Consider the following 26,916-nt stretch of genomic DNA (forward strand, 5'->3'; position numbering starts at 1 on the left):
GAATAGAAGGGAAGGGAGAAGAAATGTATGGGAAATATCAGAAAGGGAGACAGAACATAAAGACTCCTAACTCTGGGAAATGAACTAGGGGTGGTGGAAGGGGAGGAGAGCGGGGGGTTGGGGGTGAATGGGTAACGGGCACTGAGGGGGGCACTTGACGGGATGAGCTCTGGGTGTTATTCTGTATGTTGGTAAATTGAAAACCAATAAAAAATAAATTTTTTATTAAAAAAATGTATCTCCAGGGACGCCTGGGTGGCTCAGTGGTTGAGCATCTGCCCTTGCCCCAGGGCGTGATCTGGGGATCCAGGATTGAGTCCCACATCAGGCTCCTTGCAGAGAGCCTGCTTCTCCCTCAGCCTATGTCTCTGCCTCTCTCTCTTGCTGTGTCTCTCAATAAATAAATAAAAAGCCTTTAAAAAAGTAAAAAAAAATAAAGGTATCTCCAAATGAATGGTCCAAAATATTTTTTAAGAGTATTATCAGAGTAAGTATTATTTCTTGAACGGATTCTAAGAAGGAAATATCTTATGGATGTACACGTTCTATAAACATTCACACAATTGGCTGCTTATTTTAAGGGAATTCCCCTAAAGCACTGAGCAGGGTGTTATGCATAGAGCAGATGCACTTCCTCTAAATATTAGCCAATTGACTGATAAACTCACTTAGAATAAGGGCTGAATCGAAAGATAAAACGTTGCTTATGACTTATCATTAAAGGGTTTTGGGTGTAAATAGTATTATGACAAAGGTGTTCTTAGGGCCCCTAGCCCTTCAGTGAATCCCAGACTTCAAAATGGAGGTCATTCTCTATTTTATGTCAAGTGTCCCAGTTGGCTTTACTTGAAGGAAGCTGAGAAATCACAGAATCCAGAACTTTCTTTTAGGCAAGTCAAGAAGTGGTCAAAGTTGCTATTTGGAGACCTTCCAGTTTTTATTTAAAAAAAAAAAACTTTTATTTATTCATGAGAAACAGAGAGCGGGGAGCAGGGCGGCAAAGACATGCGCAGAGGGAAAAGCAGGTTCCATGCAGGAAGCCTGATATGGGTCTTGATCCCAGGACTCTGGGATCATGCCCTGAGCCGAAGGCAGACACTCAACCACTGAGTCACCCAGGCATCCCAAGAAATCTGTATTGTAAACACCACTGCACTCAGACCAGCCCCGTCCAGTTTTTCTCACAGTCAAAAATGTAAGGTAGCCTCAGCTATTCACAGGTGCTATGAAAGTATAAGAAACAGAATGCCAGATGACTCCATCAGGAGATTGGTTGAGTGTTTAAGGCTTGAGCTACATAAGGGTTTCTTCTTATTTCTGAGAGCAAAGCGCACAGGACTTTCACTTAGGAAAGTGATGGGGAATGGAGAAAAAATGGGCTCTGTTTAGAGAAAGATGAGTCATTACCCACAGGAAAAGGATAGAAGAGATCATTCTTACTGGTAAAATATGTTTTCTCTTTGTTTGCTTTGTCTTGTCTTATTTTGAGCTGCTCCCAATTGTTGTTGTTAAAAAGGGCCACATTGGAGTGGCTGGGACTCTCTTATATCTCAACTGTGTGAGAATTACTAATGATCACACTGTAAGTGCAGCCAGGTTTATTGATACCTATGTAATGACAAGGAGGTGCTTTTATGCAGACCCAGACACACAACTGCATGTCTATGGTAATAACTTAGTAACTCAGTGCAGGGTCATAGTTTTCTCACATTTATCTTGGATTTTGGCAGCGTGGCATTCAAAAGCATGGATTCAGTAAAAAGCAATGACAAATTGAAAATTGCCTGTAACTCCATTGTTCTACCCCTACCACATATTTCTCTATGGCTGTATGTCTTCAGTGTTGGGTTTTTTTTTTTTTTTTCAATTGTAAAGTCCATGAAGACGGAAATAATACCACTTAAGCACTATTAAATTTGAACAATCATAGCTGAAAAATTTGAGCCTCAAATCCCTCTATTTGCCCCTGTCCACTTCTCCAGCCTCATCTCATGCCACTATCCCAATTTCTAACTCTACTGAAGTTCTGTTAGACTTTTTCTAACACTTGAGCCATGAGACCTCTTCTAGTTTGAGACCTCTGAACATCCTTTTAATTCTGTTTGGAATGTTCATTTAATTTATCCAAAAAATGTTCTTGAAATGAACTCCTACAGTTTTTTATTAGCCTACATTTGTCATATATTTTTTTAAAGATTTTATTTATTTATTCAGCACAAACCCAGAGAGAGAGAGGCAGAGACACAGGCAGAGGGAGAAGCAGAGTCCATGCAGGGAGCCTGACGTGTGGGACTTGATCCCCGGACTCCAGGACCATGACCTGAGCTGAAGGCAGACGCTCAACCTCTGAGCCACCCCGGTGTCCCTACATTTGTCCAATATATGCTTCCTTACATCACATTCTTCAAAATCTCCTGCTGTCCTGGCTGTAAGACCTGAGAAAGTGGGAACTATGCCTGATGCTTTTGCTTAGTTTAGTTACTGAAACAATGATAAAATGCCCAATAAATATCTGTCTCGATAAATCATTTCTGATTCTTCAGTCACCGTTTTAACTAAAATTATGTTCACTTTTTTTGTAAGTACAAGCTGGCATAGGTCTGTTCCTTTTGTTAGTTGCTCCAGTGGTAGTAGCAGCTCCAGACTACCTTCTGTGTCTTTCTTGAGGTAGCAGCTTCCTAGACTACAAATAGCATAAAAATGCAAATCTAAGTTTAACTGACAACAGAATGGTCCAGGGATTGCACATTTTCAGGGAAAACGTTTTCTTATCGAGTCCAGGCCAAGGATAGTGAAATTACCTCTGTTATGAAACCAAGCTCTTCGAGATACCAAGTTTCTGGAAGGATTTTTGCTTCGATTTCCTTCCTCGTGTCTCATCTATAATAGCCATTAAAATCCAAGGCTATTGTCATTTATTCGAGCTGTTGGTGCCCACGGTTATGGTTTTAAGGTAATATGTGAAGTTCAGATACAATAGCAGAATTTCCAGAAAAACCAAATGTATCAAAATTTATAGGGAAAGATAATTATGAATCTTTCGATTTCAAATGAATTTAATCTATTACCAAAAACATTAACATCTCCAGACAGAAAATTCTAGGTAGAAAACAAATCACTTCCCTCCTTTCTGTCACAAATTCCAATTAAAGCAGATTTAATAATATGAGATACAGCTTTTTCTTACTCAAATGTTTTTGAAATCTCAGAACACTATCTGACTGATGACAGAAATCTGTATTATCACATAAATGCTACATGCTTTACCCCTTTAGGAAAATTTATTTATGTAATTTATGAGAAACGGAGTGTGGTGGAAGGAATAAATAAGATACTATCAATCTTAAATCCCATATCACAGCTAATTTTAAACCTATCACTTAGGAAGGCAAGGAAATAGCTTTATAATCCTAAATTCCCCAACTAATCATTCCTTCCCAGATTCAAATTCTAAAATCAGTATTTTATAAACTGTTATTTCTCATTTTAAAGAAGTTCTGCTTTCCTATAACTTAAAATATTTCTGAAAATCAAGTGACTGACCTTAAAAAGTATGTTATACACACAGAAATAAAATGAATTGACTATTTAAAATATTTTTTTTTCCTGAATAAAAGCTATTTTTTAGCTACCAAAGGTGTATTAAAGGTGAGCACAAGGAAAAATACCTAATGGTGCTGAGAGCACCTGTGGCAGGAGTGTTCTTTCCCTTTCTCCTGTGTCATTGCTAATACTTTGGCAATCAACATGGGTCCCTGGTTCAATCACTAACTGGACAGTCGGCATTCTGGGTATGGTCCTATCTACCTACCAGCATTTTCTAGGGTCCCGGACAATTCTGTGTAATACATAACAGGATAACATTGAGCATTTTGCTCAATTTAAAGATTTTAACAATGTAATTTCTGTCCCTTTTCTGCCTACATTAGAAATTACAAGATAGAAATTAAAAGTTAGAGAACAATCTTCTACTGAATCAAAGAAATTTCTCTTTGCCTGACCATATTAGAGTAGACAAATGTGCGTATAGTAAACCTATCATTTCCTTTTATCGCCCTTAATATCTTTTAAATCATCTTAGCTATTTTCATTAGGAGCAGGGACCTTCTAAATATATGTATAGATTATTAGTGTAGAATTATTCATTTTGATAGGACAATGTTCAGAAATCCTAAATAATATGTTCTAAGTGGCGTGTTGAAATTTCTGTTTTAGTGTCTGTATTTCAATTACAATCAGACCTTAGCTAGTCATAACTCTTCAGGGCTAAACCTAACCATGCAAAGATCAATTAGAGTTTTACTAATTCTGATTCGAACCACTTTTATTTTCAGTCACACAGAGCTGGTGTTACACTCAAATTACTGTTTTATCCAGCCCCTAAATTGATCTCATGTGATAGTCATGCTGCTGATAATAACAATTAACATTTGGATGGCTTTCACTGATGTTGAGCACTTTACGCATTGAGCCTAAGGTCAATGGCATGAGCAGAAAAGGCAGGTATATTGTCATTTGAAGGATAAAAACATTGCAGTTCAGAACATGTAACAGACTTGTTCGAGGTCATACAGCTAATAGGTGATGGACTAACCCCATGTTCTCCTGGGCTCCCAGGACTTAGGGTGGTATTAGCAGAACTATTGATGGGCAATATTTTCAGAAGCAAAAATGAATGACACTTGCAACCCTATTTTTTTTTCACATTTTAGACTAGAGTCTCAAAACTTTAAAAAGCAATACTTAGGGTTTTTTTTTTTTTTTTTAAGCATATTGAAGGTCACTAATTGAAGGCAGAGAGACTGTTGGAAGCAAACTTTTGACTGCTGAGTGATGGCATTATTTCATCATTCCTCTTCATCACTCCACACTACACATGCTGTTTGCAATAGAGAAAATCTGACCATGAGCACAAACCAGCAATGTTAATAAAAAAAAAAAAAAAAAAAAAAAGACTCCTTTGCTACAATTTTCTTTTTCTGGAAATAACTGAAAATTTTTGGATAACTTAGCGAGCTGATCTGTCAAACCATATCCTAAATATTTACCTAAAATTGTTTTGTAGAAGTCAATTCTGATTAAATGGTTGTTTTAGGTAAGCCTTAATTATAAACACATTCAAATAGGGAAGTCACAGAAATGCTGTGTTAATAGGTAGTGTGTACTGCCTTTTTTTTTAGAACTTTATTTCAACAAAATGTATCCTTTCCTTTCTCACTTCTCTAAAATCTACAATTATTAATTAATCCACAAGAGGCTGAATTGGATAGACATAAATTATCTAGCTACTGGGCCATAGCAATTCAACCAAAGGTAAGTACAAACTATTATTAAGCTAACATCTATCTATCTTTCTTTTTCTTTCTTTCTTTCTTTTTCTTTCTTTCTTTCTTTCTTTCTTTCTTTCTTTCTTTCTTCTTTCTTTCTTTCTTTCTTTCTTTCTTTTCTTTTCTTTTCTTTCCTTTCCTTTCCTTTCCTTTCCTTTCTTTCCTTTCTTTTTTTTTCTTTTCTTTTCTTTCTTTCTTTCTTTCTTTCTTTCTTTCTTTCTTTCTTTCTTCTTTCTTTCTTTCTTTTTCTTTCTTTCTTTCTTTCTTTCTTTCTTTCTTTCTTTCTTTCTTTCCTTTTCTTTCCTTTTCTTTCCTTTCCTTTCCTTTCTTTCTTTCTTTCTTTTTCTTTCTTTTCTTTCTTTTCTTTCTTTTCTTTCTTTCTTCTTTCTTTCTTTCTTTCTTTCTTTCTTTCTTTCTTTCTTTCTTTCTTTCTTTCTTTCTTTCTTTCTTTCATTTTGTTTATTCATGAGAGACATAGGCAGAGGAAGAAGCAGGGAAGCAGGTTCCCTGCAGGGAGCCCAAGATCATGCCCTGAGCGTGAGGCAGGTGCTCAACCACTGAGCCACCCAGGCACCCCAAGCTAACTTATCATTGGTTATATAAAGATGAAAAACTTGAGGGAAAATGTAGGTTACTTGTGAAAGAATTTTTAGGGGATAGTTAATTGTGAAGAACAGTGCAGGCTATGCAGAAACATAATAAAACAGTTCATTGTCCTCCTTACTTCAGATACTCATGCTGATTCCATTCTCCTCCCTGCCTTTTCTGCCCAGCACCTTTTTAATCTCATTTGGCTAAGAGGTTGAAAATAGGAAATTATCCCTGTCTGTGGCTGGTACCACCCTGATGGTTTGAAAGAGTCCATAGTCATTTGAAAAATAGTATTTATCATTTGAATAGATAATACAAGTCGCACAAGTTACAAAGTTCAACATGTGCAAACAGAAAAATCTAGTTTTTCTCTCTTTTCCAATGCTGGGTTACCCAGTTTGCCTTTATGGTAATAATCATGATGAACAGCATTTGAAGATCCTTCCTAAATTGCCTTTTGCCTTTCGCCTTTCGAAGCATATGCATTCAAAATGAGTTCGAATCTAGAATATTTCCTATAATTCTGCACAAACTAAAACTTCCCCTTACAAAAATTCTAATGTTCTCATATTTACTAGTGCACATTTTATTTTTGGTGGTGCAATTTAAAGCGTAATCAACTTCAAGTGCCCCCTGTCAGCAATTATCAGGGGCAGAGGCCTGGAAATGGAATTAGAAAAGTTAAGGAAAGAAATAGTGGAGAAGGAGTAGAGAGTTTGGAATGGAGATTTATTATTTTATTTTTAAAGATTTTCTTTATTTGAGAGACAGAGTGATCAAGTGAGTGAGAGCACCAAAGCATGAGTGGGGGAGGGGCAGAGAGAGAAGCAGACTCCCCACTGAGCAGGGAACCCCATGGGGAGGCTCCATCCCAGGACCCCAGGATCATGACCTGAGCCCAAGGGAGACCGATTAACCCACCGATTGACCCACCCTGGCACCCCTGGAATGGAGTTTTAGGAGAAATAAAATTAAACGAGGAATAAATAAACCTAGACCCTAAAAGTGCACGGATGCACCTGAAAGGAAAGGAGTCGAAATACACACACTTTGGAACAGGGTTTCCTGCCCAACACATGGGGGCCATGATAATGAGCATAGACTAAGAAACCTGTACTGAGCTTTGTCAGATCATTTATATAAAGGCTACCTATGGACTTTTCTATCCATATTATTATTTCTAACTGAAAAATTAGAAACCCACAGCTCTATATCATAAACTCGTATAGATACGACGCATAAACAGGTACATAAAGAAAATGCTTCTTATCTGAAATCACACAAACATTTGCTCTGTGTTGAACTGATGAGAGGTGAGCATGAGTTACAGAGCATAAAAGCCTGTGACCATTAATTTTATGTGTCGTCTTGACTGGGTTGATGCCCAGATAGGAGGTAGAATTATTTCTGTGTCTATGAGGATATTTCTAGAAGAGATTAGTATTTCAATCTGTTCACTGAATGAAGAAGATCCCCCTTCATCTTCAGTGAAGATCACCTCACTCCCCTTGGGTGGGAGTCATCCAATCCCTCTAGGGCCAGAACAAAACCAAAAGGTGGGGGAAGGGTACATTCTGCCCTCCCCCCTTCTCTCTCTCTTTCCAGTTCCCCTCTCCACCTTCCCCACTCCTTGAGCAGAGATGTCCATCTTCTGCTTTTAAATAGCAGAGCCCTGAGACTTAACACCATACCTGGTTCTCATGACTTCAAACTCTGAATTTTAGTACTGGCTGGCTTTCCAGAGTCTCCAGCTTGGGGTGGCTGAGTGTGGTACTTCTGGGCCTCTGTAAGAGTGTGAGCCAATCCCTATTACCTATCATCTATCCATCTCCCACTGATTCATTTTTTCTGGAGAACCCTGCCTAAGACAGAGCCTATAAAGTTTCTAACGAGGAAAGAAGGTTCTTACTGGAAGATTCCCTTTTATTGGTTTACAGACCTACAAATGTACTGTAAAGATGATTCCTTCTTCAACTATCTCCTGAGTTTGTTGAAGCCCATAGGCAATAAAATGAAATAAAGGATGTAGCTTCTAGGGTTGTAACTCTTTGGAAGAGGGCACTTGTAGCTGTGTTTACCTGGGAAATGTGAGTTTGGTGGGTAGTTAGGTGATGACATTGACCGAAGAGGCCTATTTTGCTGTGTGTCTCTGTAGTGATTAAGACTTCCCAAATCATACCTTAGTCACCCATTATCTCTTCTAATTCACCTGATTAGTCTCTACTTTGAACTTGGCCACTCCCATAAAGATTCATACCCACTTGGGGGCACCTGGGTGGCTCAGTGGTTGAGCGTCTGCCTTTGGCTCAGGTTGTGATCCCAGGGTTCTGGGATGGAGGCCCTCATCTGGTTCCCCATGGGGACCTTGCTTCTCCCTCTGCCTATGTCTCTGCCTCTCTCTCATGAATAAATAAAATCTTAAAAAAAGATTCATATCCACTTTGTATCAAAGGCAGGTGATCAGGCGTGAGTGTTTCTCCCAGGAACCACCTGTGACCACAAGAAGCACTCTCCCCACACTGCTAGCAGGGGCCTGAAGGAAGTTCTAGCTCTCTTCTGGATCACTGTGACATGCTCAGCAACATAAAAGACCAGTTGTCCTGTAAGCCATACCCTTTTTCCCCCTTCTCCAGCATTCAGCCATCTACCAACAGGGGCTAGAACTTACGACTCTTTGCCTTGAGCTTCCTTCCCTTTGTTTGTTTTCCTCTGTTATTTGGTAGGAAAGGAGAAGGCGTGAAATCTGCCTTTGTCTTTGTAATACCCTGTGAGCCTAAGTATCTCTATAAAAGCATATTGAACTTCTTTAAACTCTATCTTCAAGCCAGAAAATTGGCATTTAATATGACCAATAGAGATACCAAATATAGAATTCCACTATTACATATTTACAGAATTGTAATTGTGCAGTTTTTAAGAACATATAAAACAGTTTTCCAAAGTTTCATATGTTTACTGGAAATTTGTCTTTCACCACGATTTCTTACAATGTTTCTTTATTGCCTTTTCTTATATTGGAGGAGTTTTCATAAACCTATCTCTCCTGATTGGTGGGGGATGGCAGTAGGGGGTGGATTTCTGCTCTCATTTTTTAGATTTAGGATCAGGCCTAGTGTACAAATGCTTTAGACAGTGTTTACTCTGACAATCAATACAGTTGTGTATTAAAGGAGCTTCAGTTAATAGTTTAATACACTTATGTTAAGTCCTTAATGTACACCAAGCATTGGAGTATAATTTAGAAGTAAAATAATAACTATCTCATACCTTTATTTTAAAAGGACTTAGAGGGATCCCTGGGTGGCGCAGCGGTTTGGTGCCTGCCTTTGGCCCAGGGCGCGGTCCTGGAGACCCGGGATCGAATCCCACGTCAGGCTCCCGGTGCATGGAGCCTGCTTCTCCCTCTGCCTGTGTCTCTGCCTCTCTCTCTCTCTCTGTGTGTGACTATCATAAATAAATAAAAAAAAAAATTAAAAAAAAATTAAAAAAATAAAAGGACTTAGAGTCCATGGGGGATATAAATGTGAAAAAAAGAATAATACTGCCAGCATTATGGATACTGAATAGGGATATCTGATAAAGTCTGGAGGAAACAGATGTTAGCCTTTCAGGAAGTGTACTATGTACACTCAGCCTTCATATCCAAGTAACTGTAGTTAACAAGGGGAAGGAGGGGCACACGGAGGACTTTATATACATAGGAAGTAGCATAAGTAAGGTATTTATTTGTATGTATTTAGTATTCTAAAAAGAATTTGCTGGGGCACCTGGGTGGCTCAGTGGTTGAATGTCTGCCTTTGACTCAGGTCATAATCCTAGGGTCCTGGGATCGAGTCCTGCATCAGGCTCCCAATGAGGAGCCTACTTCTCCCTCTGCCTATGTCTCTGCCTCTCTCTGTGTGTCTCTCATGAATAAATAAATAAAGTAACATCTTAAAAAAAAAAAGAATTTGCTGCTGTTTGATCAAACAAATGAGGTGGGATCTGCTGTTGGACAAGCTTGAGAGATGAACCAGGATCCGCTTATGGAGAACTTGGCATGCCAAACCAAGGTACTCAGCTTTATTATTTAGGTAGCCCCCTGGAAGATATGAAATAATTTTATTCAGACTGATTTGTTGGCTGAACAATGGAAGTGATAAATGCTAATACAAACGTACGAGTTAAAAAAAAAAACAAAAAAAAACAAAAACGTACGAGTTGTGTTTATAAGGGACAGGGAGCGCAATCTTCAACTACAAGTAGATGTGAACGTTACTGAAACCGTATTTTCAGCATTAAAAGACTCATCTCACTTTTTAGAAAATATAGCAAGAGTTGAATTTCACAAATGTCAACAAGATTACCCAAAGTGATGCTTTGGAAAACTATTTAAACAACCCTCAGGGCACCTTTTTAGAATGTAAAATTAGTTTGAGTGTCAATATGTAATTTCAATGAAGTGCCTTTTAAATGAAAGAAAAATAAGCCATTGTTGGTTAAGTAGAATACCAATTGCTACCCTAAGCTCAATTCATAGAAAAGTTTGCAAAAAAAAAAATTGAGTAGATTATCTAGGGAGGCCATACAATTTCTAATATTAGATACGCCTGAATATAAGACAGGCAGACATTTTTAAAAACTGATTCATGTATATATCTGCCTAATGCAGTAAACTAGAGGAATATCGCCATTTCTGCTTACTTTTCTTTCCTACTTGCCCCACCATTTTTTTTAATATACTAAGCTCATTTACTATACTGAAGACCTTTGAATATGAACTTCAAGGAAAGAGCTAATATGCTTGGAAGGCAGCCTTATAACTAACACTGAAACTTTTATAGGCATAATTCTATTTTTTTAAGTCACTATATGTGGGACAAATATTTTAATGATGTGTGTCTGTGGAAAAGAAATATTTATATCACAATTCATATACATGAGATTGCAGCTTTCTTCACTATTCAAATTTTTCAGTATATAGTGATTTCATAGGAAAGTTAAGTACATATTACTTAATACTAAAATGCTTTTTGGGCATTCTGATAAAGGATTGCTGGTTTTGAATAGGGGCTGAAGAAATAAATAGAAGACTGAGTAAGTCAAATTTTAATACTACTAGAAGTTTGTAGCTGTAATCAAAAGGGCAGGGGAGTAGCGTTGTTGAGCCCAGCACAGAGGAAGAGGGACCCTGTAGAAGCAGAAGCCTGGTAGAGCAGTGGGTCTGGGCTCTACAACATATGCCTGGCCGATGAAAAGTAGAGAAGGTGCTGGGTTGTGAGAAGAGGTATATACATGGGTCAGGAGCCCGTCCAGGGCTCTCCAAATCTATAATAAAATCATAAAAACAAAATAAGATCATGGAGAAGATAATTAGATATTTGCAAACCTGAGGATATATGCATTTATAAACAGAGTAGTTCTGCCCAAGATAGCTTACCCAACTGTTACATCTATTGGGTTGTTACCATTTTAAGGTGGCGTTGGGTATCTTAAATGTGCTATTTGGTTTCTGATAATTATTTTCCAAAACATAAATATCCCATTTCTGCATTTAAATTCCAGGTTTGGGCATGATTTAATTGCACTCATGCAAATGCCTTTCTTACATAGCTGCAATACGTAGGACCGTGGAATATATACTTAATATCTATCAGGCACTATGCAAGGGGTTTCTAGGCACTTCCTAATTTGCTCTTCATGATAACCCTTGCAGGTGGGTGCTATTGATGCAAAAGACATTATTTCTCCATGGTCATAAATCTCATGAGTTATAGAATCAACATTAAAATCAGGTCTAGCAGAACCTGAGTGGAGGAATGTAATTCCCAAAATTTTGATACTCTGCTAAACCTCATCTTTTACAAAACAATATCCTGAGGTCATTTCAAGTTTTTCCTTTAGCTGGAGGATTGAGAATATTAAATAGGGAATAGCAAAAAATAGCCTCAAGGAAGCAAGCAACCCAATTTTAATAAAATAACTTTGTCTCTTTTTTATTAGTAATCGCATTGCTTGCAATATGGTAAACAAGAATGAATATTCAAAATTTGTTGTTATACCTGTATGGCAATGGGCAATAGTCCAAGATGGTAACCTGGTGATTACATTTACTACCTTTGATTCTTTAAATCACATTGAAATGCAATAGATATAGAAAAAAAAAAACTACAGGTTGCTGCAAAATAGAGAAGAGGGATATCCATAGAAAATAATATATTTTAAGATTGTGTGGTTTACAGTAGCTATTATGAAAATGATCTGAAAACAGAGGCAGAGAACGAGCATCAGAGCCTTTGTATAGGAGCAGGCTGCCACAGAGGTGACTATCAGAGGTCAACCCCAATGCAAATTAGAAAAAAAAAAATGTCCAACCCCATCAGCAAGAGCTGGAAGTAAGAGCAGGCCTTTAGGGCAAGTAACTGGATAATTAATTGAAGGATGGCTTGATCTGGGCCAGAATAGTCTCAGTGTACACAGCAAAACTGCTGAGGTATTGGCTTCAGGAAAAGCTTAGTAAACACAGCTATATAATTAATGATTGGATGCATTCTACTTTTTGAGGATCTTAGGATATGTATTAGGTGGGAAGTGGAAGAAGAATAGAGTGTGAGGCATTCGAGATGCACACGTAGGAACAGAAGAGGAGAGAAGCAGTGAGTGCAAAGCACTTTCACCCAAAGTACATGAAAGCAAAATACCTTCAAGTTCTATATCTTTAGGGAAGACCTTGCTTAATAAGGCAAGATTTCAGTTTTTCTTGGTTCACTCCATCCATTTATCCTGAAGGAAATCCAGTCTGTTGGTATAACCTGTCCACATAGTCACAAAGCTGTATCAGCAGAACCCCCTTAGAAGAGACCTGAAGGAGAAACAGGCCCCAGAACTAGTCAGTAGTTCTTAGATAAAGCTTGTTTGAATCGATTACTGTCTACCTACCTAGCTACCTCTCTACCCAATCTTTCTAGATACCAACACTAATAACAAACATCAATAGTAGTAGTAAGTATGCCTGTAAATATGAATATATACACATAAAAGAAACCTTGCTAGACATATATGGGAATGCAATATAGCAAAAGGAAAGCACCTCAGAAAATATGTAAATAAATGAGTAGGGAAATACAACTCATGTAAAAAAAAAAAAAAACTTCAAAAATTTGACTTAATATACCTAGAGATGCAAGAGAATACTGTTCCTATAAGAGATAAACAAGGCTCGTCTAAAATAGCAGTCATGTAATTAAATAGAAATATCAGAATTAAAATGCTTATTGAAATTACAAGTAATGTGAATTACAGAATAGCAGAATGACTCAGAACTCAGGAATCCAGATCATAAATTCTTCTTTGACCTTGTTAATAAATAGAAATGATAGAAATTATTAAAATCAAAAAATAAAAGCTTAATAACATCTAGTGCCTGCTAGTGGTTAGAGAATGTTAAAATATGAATGGAGAGTAATGATCTGATAAAAATATGTGAATTGCACAAAAAACTAATTTTTCCATTGAAAAGGGCTTAGAACCAAGATAGAATGTATTTTGAAAAGAAATACATAGACTTTAAGTTTATAAATACTAATAAAATCCAGTAAGCTTCTAGAGAACAAGCATAATATATCTATTAAAGAATAGAAATTGTAGTGATGCCTGGGTGGCTCAGTGGTTGAGCATCTGCCTTCAGCTCAGTGTGTGATCCTGGGGTCCTGGGATGGAGTTCTGTGTCCGGCTCCTCACGGGGAGCCTGCTTCTCCCTCTGCCTCTCTGTCTCTCATGAATTAACAAATAAAATATTTTTTTAAAAAAAGAATAGAAATTGTATTGACAATGGATTTCTTACAAAATTAATGCCAAGATATGGATTATCTTATCTCAAGTTATTTTTTTAAATATATTTTTAAAGATTTTATTTATTCAAGAGAGACACAGGAGAGAGGCAGAGACATAGGCAAAGGGTGAAGCAGGCTCTTCACAGGGAGCCCGATGTGGGACTCAATCCCTGGACCCCAAGATCATACCCTGAGCCAAAGGCAGACGCTCAACCCCTGAGCCACCCAGGCGTCCCATCTCTCAAGTTTTGAAAGGAAATAAACTGAACTTAGAAATTCATACCCACTTAAGTAATTATCCAGATATGAGAATGTAATGAAGACATTTAAAAATTAAAAATACATGGAAAGAATTCCACTTTTATGCACAACTTTTCTGTTAAATAAGTACATAGATATGTCCCAATAAGCTTAAAACACAAACCAATAAAGAAACACTAGAGAACAAGAAATCAGGGAATGCTGGTGAGCAAGAAACTAGGAACATACACTAATGTCAAGATAATTATTGATAATATGCTTATGATATTATTGCAAGTTTTAAGAACTATTCACCAACTAGAAGAGGCACATGTAAATAATAACAATTTCTCCCATAGGTTTCATAATTCATATTTGCAAACTTTCTTATAAATAAAATGGACCTCAGTGAAAATTTTATAGGCTTAAAAGGCTTTATCAGGGGAACAGGGCAAGTTGTTCATGGCAGGGACAGTGGTATGATTCTTTATTCTTGAATCAGTATTTTAAAACAGATATAGTTGTGTAGCCAATTTAAAAAAAATCCTAAAACATCTTTAAGACTAGATGAAGAATTCCATGAATAGCTGTATATATAGCTCTGAGGACTCCAGCCAGCAGGGTGGTCATGTTCACATCAAGAAGAGAACAAGATTAGGATGATCCTGGGGACCATATATCATTGACAAGCACCCACTCCTCAAACAGGGAACTTTATTCATCAATTGAAGTTTAGGCCAAAATAGTATCAACCAAATTGACAGATGACTTCCCGGGCTCTACATCATAGGTGAGTGCAAAGGGACCACAAGAGGATTGGGAAGGAATGAAAGAGTCCTGATCTGAAACTTCTAAAAAGTAATCGCCCAAATTCCCTTCTTGCAAAGCTTATAATAAAAAGAAATGATATGAGTAGAGCGTAAATGAAGCATAACTTAGAAACTGAGAAAAAGAAAAGCAAAAGTTCACATACAATGAAGGAGAAAAGGGGAGCCAGCAGATGTCAGTATTGAGAGGCTACTTTTTTTTTTTTTTTTTAATACTTCTTGGTTAATAACAAAAGAGGGAACCTTCAAATTATGACTCTAGAAGTGCGACCCTGGCTCACCCTCATAGCATGTCTTCTAAGAAGTACAAGAAAATTTCATCTTAATTAGCATGCTCATCAGAAAACAGTTGTATTCAAATCTCCTGTAAATTAAAGAAAGATGAGAAAAGTAGCTTGATACAATTAATGAAGACACGCTAGAAATATATACCAACACAATCAATTGTAATGATTCAAAAGTTCATTGAAATGCTAAAAACATCAAGATACTTGAAAGTTTATACTGATATATATATAGACACTCATGTGTCACTTTGGAGGATGCCATGAAACCAGTTCATCTTCTGAACACTGGTAAAAAAGGGAAAAACTACGTTTTTAACCTGCTTACTATAAAGTACTTCAAAGTTGACATCTAGCTGATGAGGCAACTTCTTCGTGTGGTAAAATTCAAACTAATAAATGCATGGGGGGAAATATAAATCTTCAATTTTGAAAATCTTAAGGATGTAATGAATGTAAGCAACAATCCCTAAATGACAGCTGAAATCATTAAGTAAAAAAGTCAAATTTTCACTTTATAATGGATGAAACAGTTATAGTTGAGTCTACTAAGCCATTTTATCTTATGTGTGTTACAGCTATGCATTATACGACTCATGATTTATGCAATTGGAGTTATACACCACTCCTTATAAACTATTCTTTCCAAAAAGAATCAGATAGAGGAACCTTCTAAATCCTACTATAGGGGGATGCCTGGGTGGCTCAGTGGTGATCTAGTTTCTTCAATAGGGAAAAAAAAAATTGCAAAAAAAAAAAAAACACTGGTGGAGAATCTACATATCAACAGTTGTAAGAGTCATCAGCTACATACAGCATATGGGCCTTGTTTGGGTCATGCCTTGAACATCCTAACCTTTAAAAACCTTTGAGAGGGGATCTCTGGATTGCTCAGCAGTTTAGCGCCTGCCTTTGGCCCAAGGCGTGATCCTGGAGTCTCGGGATCAAGTCCCACATCGGGCTCCCTGAATGGAGCCTGTTTCTCCCTCTGCCTGTGTGTGTCTCTGCCTCTCTCTCTGTCTCTCATGAATAAATAAAATCTTTTAAAAAAATAAAATGTAAAAGGAATGGAAAAAAAATTTAAAAAAAACCTTTGAGATACTCAGAGAAATTGCAATTGTTAATGAAAATCACTATAGTATTGCCCTAGTAATTTAAATTGAGTAATGTCTAGTATTCTTTTATATTGCTTTCTAGTGGAAAGACCAGTTCTTTGGATATTCCACAGATTCATGTCAGCTGTACCCTGTGTGATGTGGAGTGAACATAACCTCTTCCTCTCCTATTTCTCAGGCTTCAAATGAGAGTTTGAGGCAACTTATCTATGGCTTTGGTCTTTTTCAACTCTGCTTTTTGATGGCTATCTACAATAGAAAAAATCATCTCTCTGTACACATAAATCGCATGCATACTCACATAAACACACACAATACTATAGAACCAAAACAGACATTTCATATAACAGCATTTATACTTGCCATATGATAATATGCTTTATTTTCCTGTCTTTTTTATTCTACTTTATAAAAATGATTTCCATGATGCTAAGTTGTTTTCCTTTTGCCCTAATGAATTATAACCTGAGTTTGAAAAATGCTAGCTATAACACTTTTCCCAGTTCTTAAAATTTATAAATATTCAGCTATAGTGTTAATAATTTATGTATTTTTCAGTCAAATGAGTTAAGAAATATTTAGAAGTAGCAGAATAAGTATTTGTCAAAAGAAAAAAAAAGCAGGTAAAAAAATAGGACTACTGTTGGAGATTTTAATATACCACAGAAATGTGGAAAGGAATTACAAAAAAAGGCAAAAATACCTGTCTGGCAAAATGAGTGCAAAAGTAAAACTGATAACAAAATCTGTTTATTTGGAAAACATTAATTAATTCACTATTGGTGCAATAAACCTGTGACGATTACGCCAAATAAAATATTTAGAAATGAAAAGCTAACATGGCAATCGATACAAATCTATTTTGTAATTATTTTGAAAAACAATGCAGCTTTATAACGACTGACATGGATAGTTCTTAAATAAAAACTATCAAACTGAAACAAGACATAAAGAAGTTGAACAACCAATCAGGCAAAGACAAACAGAAAATGATCGACTTCTAAAAATCCCAACACAAGAAATGATACCCATGTGATTAATTGACTTTAACTACTAGGAACAGCTGTTTATTACACAAATCTGATCTTTAAAAAAAGGGAAGGACCATGCAATTCGCTTAATATAATGGAATTCTTAAAACGTAATGCAGGATTGAGTAGTCAAGATCAGCCTGTTATTTTTGCAATGCCCTTTAACAACTCATTTAATTCTGTTTATTACCAAACAAAGAAACAACCACAAATAATGACATAACCCTAATCTCACTACGCAGAGATAAACAGCACGATTGAGTGTGCACCGTATCCTTCCAGACCTTTGTATGTATAGTACAGAATATAATATATCCAGAGGATCATTTTGCCCTCTCCCTTCTGTTGCCCCACCGGATTCCTCCTAAGGTTCTATACCCTGCTCTCTACCACTAGGAGATCAGCCAAGGGCAGTAAAGTGAAGATATTGGTTCTTCCGGGTTCCTCCCAGGTGGGCTTACCTGTGTCCCTCAACAGTTAGTCATTGCTCGTCTTGAGGTTGTGTATCTCTTTGCTATCTATTCTTGTGTAATGAATGACCCCTCTCAGCCTATGAAAACAAGAAGCACTTAATTTAACTCATACTTCTTTGTGAGTCAAGACTCCAGGTTTGGTTTACTTGGAGGCCTCTGCCTTGGGGTGTCCCAGGAGGTGGTTGTCCATCTCTTGGCCAGAGCTTCAGTCATCAAGACCTAACGGGCCTAGGACATATGCTTCCAAGTTTACTCCTATGACTGCTGCAGCCTTCAGCTCCTTCCAGGCTGTTGGACTGAGGGACCTCAGTTCCTCTCCACGCTGTGTGGATCCCTCCATAGGGCTGCTCGTAACCTGGCAGTTGGCTTCCCTTGGTTCTAGCGATGGGCTAGACCATGGCAGTGAGCAAGAGAGAACCAAAGAGAAGGCCACAGTCTCTTTAAACCTGTGGCATCCACAGACATCTGCCCGCGTTCGTTCACTAGAAGTGAATGACAAAGTGCAGCCCACATGCAAGGGGACAGGGAAGCAGGTGAGGGCTATTGGGGCTTTTCTCAGGAGCTGCCCGCCATCCATTCTCTCATTTCACGTCACTGGTACAGTGAGCGTGACTGCTCAGGCAATGCCACCCCTCGTTTCTTGTACCGCTCCTTCTGCCTCAGCTATATTTCATTTTTAAAATTAAATTTGTTCAAGTTATCCAAATAGATGGTGCCATCTATTTCCTGGTGGACCCTGACTGACACGGCTAAATATTAGATTTATACATGGGGATTCCATGTGGGATCTTGTAGATTATATACACATATAGTTTTATACAAATAGGCTCATAAAATAAAACCAAGTTTATAAATGCATTCTACTTTACATATTGTGAGCTTTTTATATATCACTATTCATGTCATACTCTTCAATAGCAGGGTGATAATTCATTTCATAGATACTTGGGTATTAATTTAACCAATCCCTTCGCTTGGACGTTGAATTTGGTTCCAGATCTTTGCTTTTATATTAAGTCAAACTTTTTGTGGTAAGTACGGAAGTGAAATTGCTCGGTCAGAGGGCACATGCATATTTAAAGCTTACGGTATATAGACTCAAATGGCTTTGGAGAAAGATTTCGCTAAAATATAAATCTTTAAGCAAAGGGTAGGAATGATTGTTTCTGTGCATCCTTCATGGTAGTGCATATTATCCTTCTTTAATATTTATCAATTTGCTATTTCAAAGATTTTTTAATTTTAATTTACATTTAAAAATTTTTTTATGAGGTTGAACAGGTTTTCATATAGGCTATTTGTATTTTTTAGATGTTAGCACATTGCAGTTTATTCTTCTTACTGATGTGTACACCTTCAGTTACTAAAGAGACTATCTCTTTGCCACATTTTTTTGATGATACTTTGCTCTGGGTTTCATTTTATCTTCTTGATTTCATAAGCGTCTCCACCAAAATAGCTTCAAAATTTTTGGTCAAAAATCTGTCCTGTAGGGTTGATACACTTCATACCTCTGTTTCAAGCTTAATCACTTTTTTCCTTCACAAAATTATACCAGTATTTACCTATATTTCCTTTAGTATGCTTACCGTTTACTTTAAGGTACTTAAAAGTTTAAGCTTTCCCTTTCTTTTTATTTACTTATGATAGTCACAGAGAGAGAGAGGCAGAGGCACAGGCAGAGGGAGAAGCAGGCTCCATGCACCGGGAACCCAACGGGGGATTCGATCCCGGGTCTCCAGGATCGCGCCCTGGGCCAAAGGCAGGCGCTAAACCGCTGCACCACCCAGGGATCCCCAGCTTTCCCTTTCTTTATTCGCTTAACATCCATCACCAACTCCCTGGCTCCTGATGTTAGAGATTTAGGAGTTCTTCTAAAGCCTTAATTCTTCCTTATTCTTCTTTCCCACATCTCATAAAGCCCAAATGTACTCAGATCTGTAGTCCTTTGTTTTGTTTTATTTTTATTGTTAAAGAATCTCTACACCCAACATGGGGCTCAAACTCAAAACCCCAACATCAAGAGTCACATTGCCCTACTGACCGAGCCAGCCAGGCACCCCTTCTTTTGAGTGGAGATAATACAAACTAAAATGATGCTAATGACTTTTTGACTTGTGTGGACTTAATGTCACCAATGATAAACCTTTATTGCGCTAAGCCATTGAAATGTCTGTGTTGATTATTACTGTTACGCACCCTATTGTATTCTAATTTGAGGTAGCAATTTAATCAAAGGGCGATTTAAGCAAAGTGTCTCTAAATGTGCACATAGGAAGATGGGGCTTGGTTTCCAAATTTTTTAAGGAGGGTAAAACATATGGCCGACTAATCAAAACTCTGCAGGCAACTAATAAATCAAAATGAATGTCACATCTTCCACTGAAGCAAATTGCCGAGTGACAACCTTAAGGAACATTAAGATTAATTTTAAAAGTTTGTCAATCAACTCTATAAATATTCATGCAGCAAAACAGCATGATCAGTTATTTTTGGCACTCTACTGGTGCCTGAATTCATAACTTGCAGCTGAAGCCGGCACCTATGTATATTTTGTGTAAGGGGCATGCTATTATCTCTTGGCGGCTGTTGGTGTTCTTTCGTGTTGAATATACTGAAGCACGCACCATGCATCTGATAGACTGGGTTCCTCCTGAGGGTGGGGAATTCCGTATCTGTCACTGAAGCAAGAGGGACAGCTAGGTTCTTGTCTCATGGGGTCCAAGAATGAATCTTGTGGGCACAAGAGAGTGAGTAAAGTGATAGAGTTTTACTCAGCAAAGGTACAGAAAAGCTCTCAGAAATGAGAGGTCCCGACCGGGTTACCACAGGGGGCTTTTAGGGTAGGTCTGTTATTGAAGGCTAACCAGGGAACTGAAATCTTTTTGACTTCTCTCTACTGGCAGCACCATTGATTAAGGAGTAGTGATAACATCCTTAATGGCTTACTTCTTTTTAGGGTCTGGTTATTTTCTGTTGACCACAGGAGATCATAAATAAGACTACCCATCCACCCACCCCGCCTTGGATACCTAGGGCAGGGTGGTCTCCAGTGTTCCCTTAGCTCTGGTTTCCTTATGCTTCCACATTTTGGGGATTTCTGTGAGTCTGATTATGTAGTCCCCTACCCCTCTCTCCCTAACTAGACCCACCTGTCACTTTCTCATCACCAACAGAGAAAATCCTCAGCTCTTTCAGGAAAACATGAAAATGAAATTCAAGCTTGCCATGGGAAACAGGAACAGATTTCAAAGATTGAGTAGGCTTTGCGCAAAAAGAACTCTCAGGTCATTGCTAAGTATGGGTACAAAGTAGCTTTGATCTCCTGTGTAGCTAGCTGCTGCTCATTTAAATAGTGGTGACGGGTAATGATGGTGGAGGGTGGGGTAATGCTAAATAAAATAAGCTGATCAGAGAAAGAGAAATACAATGATTTTACTCCTATGTAGGTTTGAAGAAACAAGACAAGCAAAGGGAAACAAAAGAGACAAACCAAGGAACAGACTCTTAACTATAGAGAACAAATTGATGATTACCAGAGGGGCGGTGGATTGGTAAAATAGGTGACGGGGTGTAAGGGGTGCACTTGAGATGAGCACTGGGAGATGGATGGAATTGTTGAATACAGTACACTGGAAACTAAAATAACACTGTGTGTTAAGATTGTAATAAAAGAAAAAAAGAATACAGGTATGCTAATATCTAAACCTGTTTGAGCTGAACTGTAGAATCAACTTAATGGTTAAGATTGGATAGAGAATTTTTTTAAAAGATTTTATTTATTCATGAGAGACACACAGAGAGAGGCAGAGACATAGGCAGAGGGAGAAGCAGGCTCCCTGTGGGGAGCTCGATGTGGGGACTTGATCCCAGGACCCTGGGATCACGCCCTGAGCCAGAGGCAGATGCTCAACCACTGAGCCACCCAGGCATCCCCAGAATTTAATTTTCATATCACTCATAGATATGCAACTAGGACAAATTTCTTATGTGTTTTTTTTAGCCTCTGATAAGTAGTCAAGTTTTTATTTTAATATTTTCACATGGAATATTCTGAACAGCAACTGATGAGATCCTCATACTTTGTAGTAACAAAGAAACTCCTCAATTTCTTTCCTTGCATCTAATGAGTGATGCTTTGAGGAGAATGCAGGATGTGAGGTATTAGCCCATTTCAGTCTCAAATGACTCTGTGAATGTCTTACATATTGTTAGTTTTGGTGAAATTTACTGTGACACTATTTTACTTGGGTCATTGACCTAGCTGTTTATGGACGCTATCCACCCCCAACCCCATGATAGTACTGTCTTATATAGATATAATTCAAACTACACATGTAATTTTAACTGTTCTAGTGGCCACACTAAAACATGTAAAAAGAAGATAAAATTAATAATATATACCTTATTTAACCCAAAGTATCTAAAATCTTAATAAGATTTAACAAAGTATGGAATAAAGATTTAATAAAAGTATCAATAATATATTTTATTATTTTTAAATTGACAAGGGGTGGAAATCCAGCCTGTGTTTATACCAGTATCACATTTTAGTTTGAGGCCCTTACATTTCAAGTGTTCAAATACCACACCTAGCTAACAGCTACCTTATTGGACAGTGCAACCCCATCTTGTTCCTTCTTTTATTCCTTTCCTTATTAATCCTTTTTTTTTTTGCCACCCGAAACTAACATTCATTTCCTGTGTTCTTTTCCCTGTATGCCATCAGTAAGTTTCTGGTCCATATGGCCCCTCTCATCCAAAATCTTTACTGGGATCGTAATTGATTAATTTCAAAAATGTATTTATAGTATGGTGGAAGAATAATTAACAGGTCATGAACAGCACAAACTTAAATTGTGTGATTTGGTAAGTTGTTACCTATTCATATAGCAGAAAAAAAACAGCACAGAAATCAATACGGCGAAGAGAGCTATCTCTCCTGCCATTCCTCATTACTTTGTGATCTTTCTTTTTGTATATATTTTTTATTGAGGTCTATTTGCCAACATATAGTATAACACCCAATGCTCATCCTGTCAAGTGCCCCCCTCAGTGCTCGTCACCCAGCATTTTGCTCATCCCATTCCTCAGGGCCTCCTCCCTCCTCCCTTCTCCCTTCACCCCCACCCCCAGGCTCTTCTTTCTATTATTCCACATTAATTCGCATTTTCTGAAGTGTTACGTAAGTGGAAACATGTTACATGCTTGTCATCTGTCTGCTGTATGTTGGATCAGTCATGTACTTTGATGCTTCCACTTTCTCTTTCTTTTTTTGACCAGTTACAGTGCTCTTTTTGTTATTGTGGCTGATTCTGGTTTCCAGTGCATATATTTAACTTAATCTCACGGATATCATATCACTTCATGTTGGGTATATGAACTTTCCAAAGGTAATCTTTCATTTCTTCCTTCTCCGCCTTTGTTGTATGTATAAAACACAACACCAATACATTGACATTACTTTTGTTTAAACAGTTAACTATTTTATGAACGTTTTAAATGGGACAGAATTACATATCTTAAACCGTGGCTTTATCATTTTTCACACTCTTCATTTCTTTATATAGATCGGTAGTCTCATTTAGCATCATTTAGCTTCTGCCTGAAGGAGGTTAGCTTCCCCCCCCAGCCCCCAAACACTGGTTTGCTGTTGGTGAATTCTTTCAGCTTTTGCATTTCTGGGCCTATTTGTATTTTGTCTTTGTTTGGAAAGATATGGGTATAGAGTTCTATGCTATTATTTCTTGCATTGCTTTAATAATGCTGCCTGAGTGTCTTCTTCCTTGCATTGTTTCTAAACAGATCTGTGGATGTCTTTGCTTTGTTCTAATGTACATATTGTGTCTTTTCTCTGGTTGCTGTTAAAATTTTTCTCTTTATGCCTGGTTATGAGAAACTAAGTTATAATCTTTGATGAGATTTTCTCCAGTTCTCTAATGCTTGGGATTTTTTGAGCTTTTTTGGATCTCTGGACTTAGAATTTTCATTGAATTTAGAAATTTTTGGCTATTATCTCTTCAAATGTTTTTTTTCTTCACAGATATCCTATCAGCTATTCCCTACCCCCATATACTTCCCTTCAGAAAGAGATTCTGACTGGATTTTTTGATTCTGGGATACTCACTCATTATAGAGCATTTTTCAGGTCAGTGGGGTGTTGCATAGAGTCTGGTGACCTTCCCCTCCCTTACATTCTCCCTTTCTCTTTCAATCTTTTTCTCTTTTTGTGCGATATGGTGCTCTCATCCATAGGTAGTCAGTTGTAAGCTTAAGACTTTCAGAGTAGGAGGAAATATTGAATCTTGAACCAAAAGAATGCTCCAATACAATGTCATTGGTGTTTATTTTAGGAGTTAATGCCACTCATTTTACAATTATATGGTGATTTGATTTCATCTCTACTATTGTGTCTGGTGTGTATAACTTCATTGGGAATTTTCACATAAGACAATAAGCTAGATTTGAGATTTCCTGAATTATCCAGCAAAATATCAATGAAGTTCATTCAGCTTCCCAAGGAGAAGAAAAAGCATAAATAAGATAGAAGGGAGAATGAAAGAGTATATTAAAATTTGGAACTGAATTTACATTTTATTCTTGAAAAGGAATATTTTGGGGACTTGTTTGGAATGAAATGGAAGTTACTGAAGAAGTATTTATCTTATCCATATTGTTATGAGATCCATGTAAGGTGGTATTCTGGTAAGGGTGTTAGAGTATTAAGAGGAGAAATAATGGTGGAAAAACAAAAGCAGTAGCAGTGAAAATAGGAGGGGGAAAAGAATATTAGGAGAATATAAGGAATATTAAATAACAGTTGCAAATTTTGTTGGGTTGGTTAGTGAGGGGGGAAATGGTCTAGAATAATACTCAGCTCACAAGTTTGGATATCTGGGCATGTAGTGATGCCATCGATGGCCACAGCTGGCACACAGATATCGGGCAACATTTATGTTTTCTCCAGAGGCACATGGATGTAGGCTTATGTACAACTTATGTTTTATTAGCTTTAATAAAATCCATTTGTTCCCACTCAAGAAAACATATTAATGTAAGTGAATAAAAGGATTTTTGTTATAAGGATTTACTTGAACTTCATCTAAAAAATTGTAAATTTTAGTAATTTATTGGAAACAAATTATTTGTGACATTTCTTGCAGCTTATGGAAATGGACCAGCATGTTACTTCACCACCAAGTTAGAAGTTATAATTTCCTTTACTTGTGTTTCTACCTTCAGCCTAACTTGATTTGGGACTGACTCTGTTGTGACAAAGCTTATCATCCTGAAAATGCTGATGACATTGTATCTTTCTGTTGGCTTTTTAGGCCAATAGGTTAAAATTAAAACTTCTTACCTCAGCATCTACACATCTTCAAAATCATCCTCAATCTACTCTTACAGCCTCATTTTCAGACATCTCCCTTTTCTTGTGTGACATTTCCAAGACATTACAGAACCTTTTGCAGCTGCCTTCCTTCATAGATGCTCCTCCTTTTTTCTGGAATGACTCACCCTATGCACTTAGCTACTCTGGTCCTTAAAAATATCTGTTCAACTATCAGCTCAAATATTACCTCCTTAATAAAATCTCTAATTTCCTTAATGAGAATGAGCTTCTCTGCAACAAACTTTGTTCACATTTCTGCAACAGCATCTATTAAAATGTGCTTAAATTATTAAAATATTCAACAGCACATTTAATTGCAATTTATGTTTCTGTGTCTTATAAAAAAAATTGAGCTTTTAAAAAAGAGACTGAATCTTATTCATCATTGCAATTTAGTCCTTAACTCATTATCAGGTTCAACATAGCACCAATAAATTATTGAGTGGACAAAATGAAATAGTAATTGACAGTGTTGTTACAATCTTCTATATAATTTTTTATACTTTTGGATATAATATGTATGAATTAGTGAAGAATTTTTAAGTCTCTAATAATCATTATTGATTTATTCTATTTTTTTCCTCTCCTGTCAATTTTTGTGTTTTAGCACCCATATTTTAAGCTTTTACATATTTTGGATGGCTATGTCTCCTAGAGTAGTCTGGCTTGGCCCTTTTTAAGTCCTGGAACATGCCTTTTTGTCTGAAAGTATACTTGGATAGGGACACCAACTTTCTTATGATTTGAGTTTGCATAGCATATTTTTCCATGTATTTACTTTCCACATTTTTCCACATGAATTTACTTGATATTTAAACTACTCACATAAGCTTCATATAGTTAGGACTTGGGATCCCTGGGTGGCGCAGCGGTTTGGCGCCTGCCTTTGGCCCAGGGCGCGATCCTGGAGATCCGGGATCGAGTCCCACATCAGGCTCCCGGTGCATGGAGCCTGCTTCTCCCTCTGCCTGTGTCTCTGCCTCTCTCTCTCTCTCACTGTGTTCCTATCATAAAAAAAAAAATATATAGTTAGGACTTAACTTTTTATTCAGTCTGACCAATTCCCGCCTTTTAATTTGATGTGTACTCTTTTTTACATTTAATGTAACTAATCATATGGTTGGTTTTATTTACCATCTTGCTATTTATTTTCTATTGTCATTATCTTCTCCTGTTGGCTTTTAGAGATAGATACGTCTGTGATATGTAAAAGAAATGTAAGTAAAAGATGCCTCATCCTTCCTCATGAGAGTGAACATAAATATCTTTAGTCTTTTTTTTTTTATTTTTTTATTTTTTTTTTTCTTTAGTCTTGAAATTGTAGACAATTTCCTGCCCAAAATGTTCCTTGAATAATTAACATGCTTCTCCCAAATTGTTTATAAACATGTCTCCGAAGAGTTGAAAGGCACATTTTACCCAAAAGCCTCCAAAATTGAAAATATGTAAGTTCATCTACTGATAAGCATTAGGTTGAGAGCCTGTTGCCATGGCTACCTTGTCCAAAAGAGACAAACACCCGCTGTACCCCAAAGTTATACATAATTTCCCTAACTCATGACTGAGTATATGACATGACTTTGAGTATAACCAATCAGAACTAGATGATAGAATCATGAACCAATAGAAGAGTTGATTACTGTCCAAGTACTCCTGTCCACATGGGAACCCAGAAGCCAGATGATAGGAATATCAAGAGAGTGTGGACTTCCTGAGAGTCTCTCTCTCCTGAGCACTGAGCTGATTGATGGGCCCATCCATACCAACCACCAGCAACTGCTGACACAGATCAAGGTGACGACCTGCAAGCAGGAAAGACAGCAT

The sequence above is a fragment of the Vulpes lagopus genome, chromosome 9 (assembly GCF_018345385.1).
Source record: "Vulpes lagopus strain Blue_001 chromosome 9, ASM1834538v1, whole genome shotgun sequence".
NCBI classification, from domain to species: Eukaryota; Metazoa; Chordata; class Mammalia; order Carnivora; family Canidae; genus Vulpes; species Vulpes lagopus.